Source organism: Periplaneta americana, chromosome 3, assembly GCF_040183065.1.
Source record: "Periplaneta americana isolate PAMFEO1 chromosome 3, P.americana_PAMFEO1_priV1, whole genome shotgun sequence".
In the NCBI taxonomy this organism is placed as follows: domain Eukaryota; kingdom Metazoa; phylum Arthropoda; class Insecta; order Blattodea; family Blattidae; genus Periplaneta; species Periplaneta americana.
In genome coordinates, this window is record NC_091119.1 from 98,033,180 (window position 1) to 98,046,489 (window position 13,310).

Below are 13,310 nucleotides of genomic sequence, written 5' to 3' on the forward strand. Positions count from 1 at the left end.
TTTATTTGATGAGATTTTAATATTGAGTGTTGAGGAAAATCCTCGCTTTTACGATAAGCAGCGTGTCTCGCATAAAGATGAGAAAATGAAGGAGAATACGTGGCTTTCAATAACTGCATCTTTGAACACCGATCGTAAGTGGATCACATTTTATTACTGTATTGGTTGTATTACACACTACATATTCATGCTTCAATTCAATAACTACTGTTGTGTTAATTTTTGTTCTATTACAAATGTTTCTTATCTAATTATTTTACGTTATGATAGACTTAAAATAGGTTATGATAATAAAGATGCATGGGCATATTTATAGTACCATAGGGCCTACCTAATGAAATGTTTCAGATGAAATTTCGAAGTTGGTTAACCTGAGTTTATGTTGGCTGTCTTGTGCTCATGAGAGACCGCCATTGGTTAATTATACACAAATAACATCAGAATGTGTAATATCGAATTTACATATCGTTATTGACATGCATATCGATATGCATTGTCGTCTACGTTCTCAGTTTATTGTGAATCAAAAATTGTCATATTCCCATCCTTTGCTTCTCGTTTTCATTCTGGTTCTCGTCCCCGGTTTATTGTGAACCAGCCTTTAGTTGGAGGGCCAGAGGGAAATAGATCTTTGGGAAGGCCGAGACGTAGATGGGAGGATAATGTTAAAATGGATTTGAGGAAGGTGGGATATGATTGTAGAGACTGGTTAGGAATAGGATAGGGACCAATGGCAGGCTTATGTGAGGGTGGCAATGAACATCCGGGTTCCTTAAAAGCCAAAAGTAAGTGTACATTGTATGAGTTTTTTTTATTGGGTTATTTTACGGCGCTGTATCAACACCTCAGGTTATTTAACATCTGAATGAAATGAAGGTGATAATGCCGGTAAAATGAGTCCAGGGTCCAGCACCGAAAGTTACTCAGCATTTGCTCGTGTTGGGTTGAGGGAAAACCCCAAAAAATCTTCAGCCAGATAACTTGCCCTGACCACGATTCGAACTCAGCCCACCTGGTTTCGCTGTCAGATGCTCTAACCATTACTTCACAGGTGTGGACTGTATGTGTTTAAATAGCTACCAGAACATAGAAGTAATTCTGCACAATTTTACATGAAATAGTTGTATATAAATTGTTGTCATTTATGCTAATAATAAAACCCTAACCTAAATTTTTCTGGTACGAATAATTTTCGCTTTTGCAAAAATAATTCGTGTTAACATTTATCATTAATTAGCCAGAGATTGAAATCGCATTTTTTCAATTTTTGATTGTATATCTGTCTGTATGTTTGTTACCTTCCCACTCTATAATGGCTGAGCAGATTTCTATGAAAATTGGTATGTAAAATACGTTAGATCTCACTTAAAATTTAGGCTATATGACATTTAAAATACTTTCTTTGAAAGGGTGGTTTTATGGGGGCTTGAAGTAAATAAATCGAAGTATCTCGCTTATTATTATTTTTTTTTTAGGAAAATGTTACATAACTAAAGTTGGGTACTTTAAAATATCTTTCCAACAAGTTTTATCCAATGCAAAATTTTGATATATTTAACGAGATATGTTGTTGTTTGTTGTTCAGTCTACTGTCTGAAGACAGGTTTGAACCTCATAAGTGACACTAATAAGGCATTACTCATGCATGCCCAGTTCCTGTCCCCCTCCATTGCATACTAATAACTACACTAATCAGACTTAAGATGTATACAAATAATTTTTCTTTCTCTGACACATATCGTCAAATTATTATTATGATGTACCGAAGTACATATGATATTTCCATGCAGGAATTCTGCGTTATTGTAATGATAAAGGATGGATAGAAGAGAGAACATAATGTCAAATTTATTGAAATATATCAGTTTTAAAATTGTGTTTTATGTCTGTTGTATTATTGCGTTCTCATAATGATAAAGGATGGATAGAAGAGAGAACATAACGTCAAATTTATGAGATATATCAGTTTTAAAATTGTGTTTTATGTCTGTTGCGCCTCAGTCAGACTAATATAATGAAGTGAAAACAAACGACTCTGCATTTATTCAAGGTGTCTTTACACTACAGACGATAAATATTCATTTAACTCTGTTTTTATACAGATACCGTTGTATTCTATGATATGCATGTAAATGTTTTTCAGTAAAAAGAGAGAATGTTTGTGTGTTTGTATCAGGTAATGGGTGATGTGAATAAAGTTGAGTCTGGTCACAAAACTCGCATATTTTGGAGTTCTGCTCAATTTGGTGTGAATAAAAGTGTTATCGGATATCTTCGACTCACTGCTGAACTTTTGACCCTGAGTGAAAGGCAGAGACGCTCGGTTGACGAGTCGACTGAGTCTACTTTGCGTGAATTAAGTCCAACTCTCACTTGCTTTATTTAGCTCTAACTCGGAGTTTTCTAAGTTATTCAGTAGGTGACTCCAGTCACTCAGTATGTGATGTGAGTGCATGAATGAAGAAGAAAAGACTGTAAAATACGTACAGGAAGTAGTGTTGAACTTTGTATAGGTTCATTAGGCCAAATGTAGAATAGTTGACGAATAATTTCCTTGGGGAAAATCAGGAGAAAATAAATGGCGCATTATTGCATGATGAGAGAATGAAAATATATTCTTGCATTATTTGAGTGATCCGAGTTTTCAAACTGGAGCTGATGAAGACCAGTTCCATTTTAATGCATGCACAAATACGGTACCCACCAGGAGCCACAGGTCATAAGAGGGCCTCAAAATAATAATAATAATAATAATAATAATAATAATAATAATAAATATAGGGTCTCATCAGGTATTCATTTTTGTAGGAAAACTTTATTCACTGCACAGTAATGGATAGTATTGTTTGTTGCTACCTCTCTGTTCTCCCTACTTCGATAATACTGTACTAGCATCTCTGTCGCTAGGCCTATGTCTGAGCTAGACTGCCTCTATGTAGGCCTACAGGATGTAAATCAGGAACTCTTGGCTTAGGAAGTCTGCGACCATTCAGTTCTCTCGCATTTTATTTTTCTCTCATCTTAACAACCATTACAATTGATGTAACAATGGACCATTCAAATAATTTATATTTCACCAGTTCTTATATATTATAGCCTATTATACCAATGGCGCCAGATTCATTTATTAATTTATTGTATAAATTGGAGTATTGTTATACAATATGTTTAATAAAATGTTATTTAATAGTTATTTATGCAACTAATGGAATATGAGCATCATTACTGCTCGAATGTGTTTTGCAAGAACGAGGCATAAGCCAAGTTCTATAATTACATGAGAGCGGTAATTATGCTCATCCCACTAGTTGCATACAATATTTTATCCGCCATTATTTAATAATGGTTTAATGTGTTCATGATACAATTGTTGACTGAGTGTGATAATCATTTACATATTGCACTCACAAGCAAACATTTTGACCATGTTAATAATATCAAAAGAAGTGCTTAAACAAATTTTGACCACTCGACTGCAATTATGAGGGCCATATAAAAATAAGTTCGCCAGGGGCCATTAACAGAAAGGAAGCACAATTTCATTGGAAAAATTTATTCGAACAGACAGCAATTGTTGAGCTATTTTTTAACATATTCCTCACCAGAATTGAGACATTTGTCATATCATGGGCTGTCAAATTCTGATTCCAATCGCAGGCGGCTGACTTCTACGACACAAGGATATAAAAATTGCTCCCATGGTATGACAAATGTCTTAATTCTAGTGGGGGATATGTTAACAAATAGCACAACAATTGCTGCGTGTTTCAATGAATCTTTTCATGAAATTGTGTTTTTTTTTCTGTAAACGGCCACAAGGAAAATCACTTTCTGGACGGCCTCGTAATTGCAGTCGAGTGGCCAAAATTTGTATAAACACTTCTTTTGACATTATTAATATGGTGGAAGAAAAAAATTTAACTCTTTTTGTCTGTCCCCATCAGAATGTTTGCTTGTTAGTGCGGTAATGAGTGCCATTACCATGGTGATATGACAATGGATAAGTATCCATTATCAAACCAACGCAGATAAAAATTATTACAACACTGGAATTTCACCATCAAGAGGCCATTGTTACACAACATTTGACAGTATGCTTCAGACTTTCGATTGTAAGTGATGGTGTTAGTGTATCTACTAAGTTATTAAATTTTATTTTCTATTTTAACGCTATTTCCTGTTAATAATTAGCAGGGAAAGGATTTATATGTAAATACATATTTACTTATAAAGCTAATATAATTTATATTTTGCATTATCTTTATGTTTCACAATGTGTAGGGTTGAAAAATCCTACTTTTATTTTCCATATTTTTCCATATTTTAGAGTTTAGTACATATTTTCGTTAATTTCCATATATTTTCCATATTTCATATAAAACAGTCCATATTATATTAGGTTTAACAATAAAACAAAACAAAATTCCATTAACTTTTAAAAATACATTTCAACAATAGAGATTTAAACACATGTTCAGTAATCCCTTTAACATCAGAGTTATTTGAAAATTAGCAGTCCTATCAACAATGGGAAAGTAAGTTACAAAACTGTATTAATTTAATTTAAAATTTTTAACAGACTTCAGTTGTGCAGCTCAACAGTTAAATGCCAGTCAGAGTACACATAGGTTCAGTTTTGTAAATCATACTATAAAGACGGTAAATATGCCAAAAGTACGTCATTCAGTCAATTTAAAATCAAAACTAACAAGTTACATTTCAGAATTTAAAGAAGATGGTTTATCAACTGACAATAAAATATTATTTTGTAATTTGTGTCAGTGTGCAGTATCATCTACACAAAAGTTCCTGGTGCAACAACACATTACAACTAGTAAACATCAGGCCAACAAACAACTAAATTCCAAGCAGAGACAATTGTTTTTAACACAACCAACAACATCGAATGTAAGATCTGAGTTTAACATCGACCTGTGCCGTTCTCTCATCTCTGCTGATATTCCTCTCTACAAACTAAAGAATAAGGTCTTCAGGGAATTCCTTGAAAAATATACTCAACATACAATCCCGGATGAGTCAACACTTAGGAAGACGTATGCTCCATCCATCTACGATGAGACAATACAGAAGATAAGAGATGAAATTAAAGATAGTTCAATTTGGGTTTCCATTGATGAGACTCCCGACAAAGAAGGTAGACTTGTTGGTAATGTAGTTATCGGTTTGTTAAGTGAACAATATTCTGAACGAATTCTTTTACATTGTGATGTTCTAGAAAAGTGCAATAACAAAACTATAGTTAAACTGTTCAACGAAGCTATGGGTATCCTGTGGCCAAAGGGTATTATGTACGATAATGTGTTATTCTTTATTAGTGATGCTGCCCCTTATATGGTCAAAGCTGGACAAGCATTATCTGTTGTATATCCTAAATTGACTCATTTTACTTGTGTGGCGCATGCATTTCATCGTGTGGCAGAAGTGGTCAGAGACAATTTCCCTAAAGTAGATTTGTTGATTTCATCAGTGAAAAAAGTATTTCTCAAAGCTCCCAGTAGAGTTAACGTGTTGAAAGAAATGTACCCTGAAATTCCATTGCCACCAAAGCCAATTTTAACTAGATGGGGTACATGGCTAGAAGCAGTTGAATATTATGCCGAACATATAGACTCTATTAACAATGTTCTCCTTGCATTGGACTCTGAAGATGCAGTCTCAATTGATACTGCGAAAACAGTTACCTGTGACATAAGTGTGAAGAATGACTTAGCTCACATTCAGCATACATTTTCATGCATCATAAAAACGCTCAAAAGTCTCCAAAATAGGCACCTTTCACTATCTGAAAGTTTTGAAATTATAAATAGTACTGTGGAACAACTGAATCGTGGTAGAGGTAAAGTTGCAGATGCAGTAAGAGCTAAGGTGGACACTGTACTTTCAAAAAACCCTGGATATGAAGAACTACAAAAGGTTGTTGCTGTGATCAGCAGTGAAGATTAACTTGGACTTATCCCCAGCAGACATTGTGAAATTGAATTATGTACCAGTTACTTCTTGTGACGTCGAACGCTCAGTGAAGTGAAGATTAACTTGGACTTATCCCCAGTGAAGATTCAGTGAAGATTAACAGTGAAGATTAACTTGGACTTATCAGTGAAGATTAACAGTGAAGATTAACTTGGACTTATCCCCAACATCAACAGTGAAGATTAACTTGGACTTATCCCCAGCAGACATTGTGAAATTGAATTATGTACCAGTTACTTCTTGTGACGTCGAACGCTCTTTTAGTCAGTATAAATCTATCCTCAGAGACAATAGAAGAAGATTCACTTTTCAGCACTTGAAAGAAATGTTTGTAACCTATTGTTATGGTAACAGACAATAAAAATTGTGTTTTGTTGAAACTACATTGGAAGATAAGGTACGTCCATTATATTTTTTGTTTAGTTTGATTAAAATGTACCAATATTTAACGTACATAGTCATTTTTTTATAATTTTAAGTCCATATTTAATTCCATATTTTGGTAAAAATCCATATTTAATTCCATATTTTGGTAAAAATAACTACATATATATTTACATATTTCATATATTTTTAGTCCATATAAATCCGTTCCCTGATAATTAGTAATGAAGCATTCTGAAAATGGTTGCGCTAAGTGAAAAAAAAAAAAAGCTAAAGAACGAGAAGAAAGTATAAAGAAAATTACGAAACTACGAAATAAAGCTTGCGTAGATTTTTTCAGAAATTAGGTTTGTCTGAAAATCTGCATGTTTTTGTTTAGTCTACTGTCCAAAGACAGGTATGAACCTCACAAGTGATACCAAAAAGCACCACTTATGAGGCAACTAGACGTGTGTTGGCCAGTTAAGAGATGTCGAAGTATTGTGAAAACCTTGCAAGTTTTTATAATGGAAATCTTATTTCTGTACAGCTGATATCTGAATGTCAGTACTTCACTGCATATCTGAAACTGAATATGAAATCTTTGCTTTTTCCTGAGAAATGTTTTTATCCTGTTTAATGTGCTGAAACTCCGTTCTGACTCAGCTGTTGAAACAGGTGTTAGTGCAATTTGAAGGGCTTTTCCCACTTCAGAGAATGAATCTTCAAAGGAGTAATCCATTAAAAAAACTGAACAAATCAAACACAGAGGAAATGTCTTTAAATGTATCATTTCGATAGATCACTGATAGTTCATTAATAAATTTTTCTTTCGAAATTAAAGGACTGTAATTTTTTACGAAAATATTAGCCAAGTCGGTGGGGAACATATCTCTGTATGAAGCAAATTTCTTTGGATCTAGTATATTAAAGCTACCAAATGTATGTGACTTGCAGGAAACTTCCATTGAATTGGCTGATAATGATATCACATACTTCTTTGGCATCTATCAACAGGTTTACTTGCCTACTGAATTTCAGCCTTTTTCTTGGAAGAAATGAACATTCTTCTTCATCATCGATATCACTAATTAGCTAATTGTCTTTCGATTGTATATCTGAGAATAGTCGATACTTGCGGTTTTATAGTGGTACAATCCGTACAATGGTGATTTCTCATTGGCTGAACAACTGAATTATAATGAATAGGTGTACTTTAATGAGGTGCATTAAAGGGCTACTACCAGGTGTATAATTACTACATTTCGGCATGGTCGAGCATAAAGTACATTTATGCAATTTAGTAACTGTTTCAGTTAACACAGAGAATATGTCATTGCTAATGCACTGTCTAATTACACGATGGAGGAGTATGGTGTGTCGTTTCTGTCTAATATCAGAAAACCCACAGCTTCCTCGATGCAAGATCTAATGTATTTATTTGGGACCTTCGCGATTCTTTCATTGTGCTTTGATTTTGACTCATATTTTCGGAAGAAGGAGCTGTTAAATTCAGTGAAGGAATAACTATTATCTTCAGTCTGTTATTAAAAACAGAGTATTAAAAATTAACAATCTTACGACTGATTTGAAACTTCGGTATACTTTTCCAATTTATTACATTCTATTTTTACTTACCCCTAATATTTCGAATTATGGTTATTGAAGCTCGATAATCAAAAGTGATCTGAATATATTTTGTGATTTTTATACATGTTTATATTGTATCACTCTGATTTTAAACGTTTCATTTAGAACTGTTGACAGCATTTTTAGTTAGTGCTCGCATTTTGCTTATGATATTGTTTGTGTTTTGTTTTTAAAGAAGTTTAGATAAGGACGCAAATAGCGATAGTAGCTGACGCGCCCTATTAAACCTCGTTAACTAACGTCTGTCTGCATTTATTTACCTATATGAGCATGGCACACCTAAAAGACAAAAACAAATAACTTTAGTAGCCTACCTGTAGTAGAAGCAGTAGTAATAGTAAAATATAATAATAATAATAATAATAATAATAATAATAATAATCGTCGTCATCATCATCATGATCATCATCTTGTGACAGAAAAGTAATATTCTACTGGTTTTTACATGACTACTCCCAATCTCTGTCTTTTGGAAATCTGAAGAAAGATATAGCATATTTTGCTAGGCATAATTTTTACAGAACAGAACTAACATTTCCACATTTAACTGACATTGTATAGGCTACAACTGTAATGAGAATAATCTTTAGGACATCATGTGTTTGTTGAAGAACAAAGCTGATGTCACAGTTCAACGCGCTATTTGTCACGTCAGCCTCACTGCCTACAATCCCTGCCGCTAGATAGCACTGGCGAGTCATTCGCCACTTTTACCGTGAACTTTCTGGTATTATCATTGTAGAGTATTTGTTATAAGCTTATGCTAGTGTATGTTGGGTGGTACCAGAGGTGTGGGAGGGAGTGGGGGTACCTGTGCGGCTGTTTGTGGGGGTTGTTTTACAGATATTAATTTAAATAGATTGAATAAAGGATTTGTAGTATTACTTATTTGTTCATTTAGGATAGGAATGCCTTTATTGAATGTTTTTGAAATAAAGTACTGTTCAGAGGTATCGATTAGACTATTATCATTGATGATTTTTACTATCTGTAGGGCATCTTTGATATTTGTTAACTCATGGCCTTCGTCTATGAGATGTGTGGCAAATTTAGATTTGTTGTGGTTGTGTTTGAAATCTGTTATGTGTTCATTGTACCGGGTTTTAAAATTTCGGCGTGTTTGACCTATATATGTTTTGGGACAGTTTTTGCAATTTAATTGGTAGATTCCACTATTATGATGGGGTTCAGTATTATTCGTTCTATTGGATATTATGTTGTGCAGTTTGTTGTTGGTTCGGGGGGGAGGCGATATGTTTTTATGTTTTTTGAAAAAATTATTTAATTTATTGGAAATTTTGCCAAAATATGTCATTCCTTGCCACGATTATTTGATTTGTGAACTCTCAGGGAGAAGTGTAGTAGATTTCATTACAGATAATTTCAATTTTCTTTTGTTAATTAATTTGTTAATTATTTGTTTCCTGAAGCCATTTTCAGAAGCCAAGTTTTGAATGTATTTGTATTCTTTGTTATAGTTTTCTTTATTGAGGGGGGTTGTAATCATCCAGTCAATTAGGTATCTGAACTTGCTCATTTTATGAGTTGTTGGATGAATAGAATTTTTATCTATTAAATGGGTTGTAGCTGTTGGTTTCCTGTATATTTCAAATATTATTGACGGAGGTTTTAGCTTGATGTTTAAATCTAAAAAGTTTATATTACCATTGGTGCCTGCTTCATGTGTAAATTTCATGTCTGGATGTAATTTATTGAAATCATCCGTAATGGAATCAGTTTGATCTATATTGTTATCATAAATTATCAGTGTGTCATCAACATATTGTATGTATGTAGAGATGTTAAATTTATTAGAAAGGGCATTAATATGTATTTTTTCTAGGTTTTGTAAAAATATGTTCGCCAAAAAACCAGATGAGGGGTCGCCCATAGCTAAGCCCTTGTGTTGGGAATAAATTTTGTTATTGAATTTAAAATAGTTTCGTTTAAGGAAATTTCTAATATATTGGTGACTTGTTTTATTAGGTTACTGTTAAGTTGTAGATCATTCAATTTGGAAGAGATTATTGCTATTGTTTCATTGATTGGGATATTTGTGTATAGGTTTGTTATGTCCAAGGATAATAATTTTGTTGCTTTCGTGGTTTTTAATTTTAATAGTTTTTTTATGAGCTGTTTTGTGTTGCTTATTGTGTGTTCGTTATCTTGTATGAGAGTTCTTTTTAGAAAGTTATGTAGGTATTTGTTAAGTTTGTAGTTAGGGGCATTTCTGCTGTTTACTATTGGTCTCATAGATAGTTCGGTTTTATGAGTTTTTGGAAGGGTTTTCAGTGTAGGAGCCCGTGGATTTTTTGTGATGACATTGTTACTCTTGTTTGGTGGGATTAAGTCTGGGGAGTTCTTAATTGCTAGTTTTATCTGTTTTTTTATATGTGTCGGTTGGATCTGATTTCAATTCTATTATATGATTATTGTTAAGAAATGTATTTGTTTTATCAATGTATTCTGTTTTGTTCATGAGAACTACTGCGTCATTTTTGTCAGCTTTAATGTGAGTAATATTATTATCTTCTAGTTTCCGTTTAAGATTCATTATGTTATTGTGATTGGTTTTAGCTAATTTGAGGTCTCTTTTGGTTTTGGGGTCTGCGATGTAATTTTCAATGATTTTCGCTGCACTGTAACTAAGATATTCTTTATTTTCATGATTGCTTTATGAGATTACGTGTTGTGTTTCTATTGCTAGCATGTCTATTAAACTATGAATTTTTTGGTGGGAATCTCCAAAGCAAGAGCTAATCTGTTATTTTTATGGCGATTTTTTAATTCAGCAGGTGGCAATACATAAGAATGAACTATTTTTGAGCCCGAAACATTTTCATGTTGGGCAGTGTTATTTGACCCAGTTCTGATATTGAGTGTGACTTGCCTGGATTACAATATCTTTTTGGTTTGAAGCAATAAAAAGGCTGATTGGCAAAAATAGGTGCCAGAGTTAAACATTAAGAATTCTAAGGATCAAATGAATCCTAAAAGTCCCTTCATAAAAACTCACCTAGTATAGAGACAGATAAGTCCCATGTTTTAAACATGCCAATATCTCGCATTCCACGACAAGCTTATGAATACAAAGCAGCAGGAAGGTGAAACCGTGGACAACCAGAGAAAAGATGGAAAGTATCCATGTTAGCTTTAATATAGACCAGACCAGGAAATTCTCTTATGCCATGAAGTGGTGGCGACGGTGATATTTTAATTAATGATACTTTCAACTGCAGAGGTTAATCAACATCGAAATTCAACATGTGCAAGAAATGGTTGATGAATTTTGTGTAATTTTGTGACATAGGATCCACAGCTATGTTTCTCTCAGAAGAAGCCATGCTCAAAGTGTTACCACTCTTGGCTGGGTTTGGACTTGCAAACTAAGAATCCAATAGCTAGCATGATAATTTGTATAATCGAGGATGACTTTAATCTTTTAAGCAAAGTCAACTGCATAACTCAAAGGTAGCTTGTTTGCCTACTGATCTAAGTCTGTTTTCAGATTCATTCATTCATAGTGTTCTGCCCAAGGGCAGGTCTTTCACTGCAAACCCAGCATTCTCCAGTCTTTTCTATTTTCTGCCTTCCTCTTAGTGTCTGCATATGATCCATATATCTTAATATCATCTATTATTTGATATCTTCTGCACCAAATTCTTCTCCCATCTTCCTTCCAGTGCATCCTTCAGTAGGCAGTTTCTTTTCAGCCAGTGACCCAACCAATTCCTTTTTCTCTTCCTGATCAGTTGCTTTGAAATGTGAGTTCGTATCTTGCTTAAACTTATACTTAGTTGAGTTTCTTTCAAGTTTTTCCCTAAATGTAAGGCTAATGTCAAATAATTCAATGGAAAATTCTCAGACTCACCCTGCCAAATACTACCTCACTGTCACCAATTCACTCGAAATTGAATAATCTTGCATTTGATGCAGCATCATTAAATAACAAAAAAAAAAAACCAATCTGCTCAGCTATTTTAACAATGAAGCCATCAGCTGAAAAGTTAATCTTAAGTAGCCTATTCTACGAGGGGGATCCAGGAAATAACGACCGTTTTGTTGTAATAATTAAAAAAATATATATTTATTTGAAAAAACAAAGTCTGTTACATAACTGAAGCTTCCTTTACTTCTCTACATAATCACCACCTACATTTAAACATTTGTCGTATCTGTTCACTAGCTTAAGAATTCCCATGTTATACTCCTCTGCCGCCAGTTCATTAAGCCAGGTGTTCACTGTCTTCTTCAACTCTTCATCACTTCCAAAACGCGTACCACCCAGAAAGTCTTTCAGCTTAGTGAAAAGGTGAAAATCGCTAGGAGCAAGGTCTGGACTATAGGGCGGATGATCAAAGATTTCCCAACCGAATTGACCCAGCAATTCTCGAGTTGAAGCAGCAGTGTGCGGGCGGGCGTTGTCGTGAAGAAGCACAACTCCTCTCGAAAGCATTCCTCGTCTCTTGTTTTGGATGGCTCGCCGTAGTTTTCGTAAAGTCTCACAATAACGATTTGCATTGATCGTAGTGCCTTTTGGCATGAAATCCAGCAAAAGAACACCTTTGCGATCCCAAAAGACAGTAGCCATGACTTTTTGTGTTGAGAGAGTCTGTTTGAATTTTCTCGGTTTCTTGGGTGATGAGGGATGATGCCACTGACGTGATTGGCGCTTGGTCTCTGGGGTGTTGTGAGAAACCCAGATCTCATCACCAGTCACAATTTGATCAAGAAAGGCGTCTCCATCTGTGTGATATCGCATCAAGAATGTCAATGCTGAGGCCATTCTCTGAGTTTTGTGTTGGTCACTAAGTTGCCGTGGAACCCATCATGCACAGATTTTGTGGTAGCCAAGATGTTGCGACACAATTTCACCAAGCAAAGAACGAGAAATGTCAGGAAAGGCAATATGCAATTCATCGAGTGATGTGCGCCTGTCTTGCAAGATTCTGTCGTTCACTTTGGTCTTCAGGTCTTCTGTGATGAGTGATGGGCGTCCGGGTCGAGTTTCATCGTGGACATTTGTTCGCCCATTGTTGAACATTTCGCACCATTTTCTCACATTTCTTTCATTCATTACAGTATCACCATACACTTCTTTCAATTGCCGGTAAATTTATACAGGTTTCAAATGTCGGGCATTCAAAAATCGAATCACACTCCTCACCTCACAGTCGGCGGGATTATCAATCACGTCGTTCATTTTGAAGTAACACAAAATGCACAATGGCGACTTGTTGCAACCAGTACTCACAACATTATGAGAACACATGTTAAGGAAGCCAGTTGACCTTCAAACAAGGAAG

The 13,310-nt window shown here is 34.6% G+C and overlaps 1 protein-coding gene across 4 annotated transcripts in view; it reads left to right on the top strand.

Annotated features, from left to right (window-relative positions):
• Positions 1–13,310, top strand: part of gek (serine/threonine-protein kinase gek) — a 136,996-nt gene that overhangs the window by 20,971 nt on the left and 102,715 nt on the right. The window lies entirely within an intron of this gene.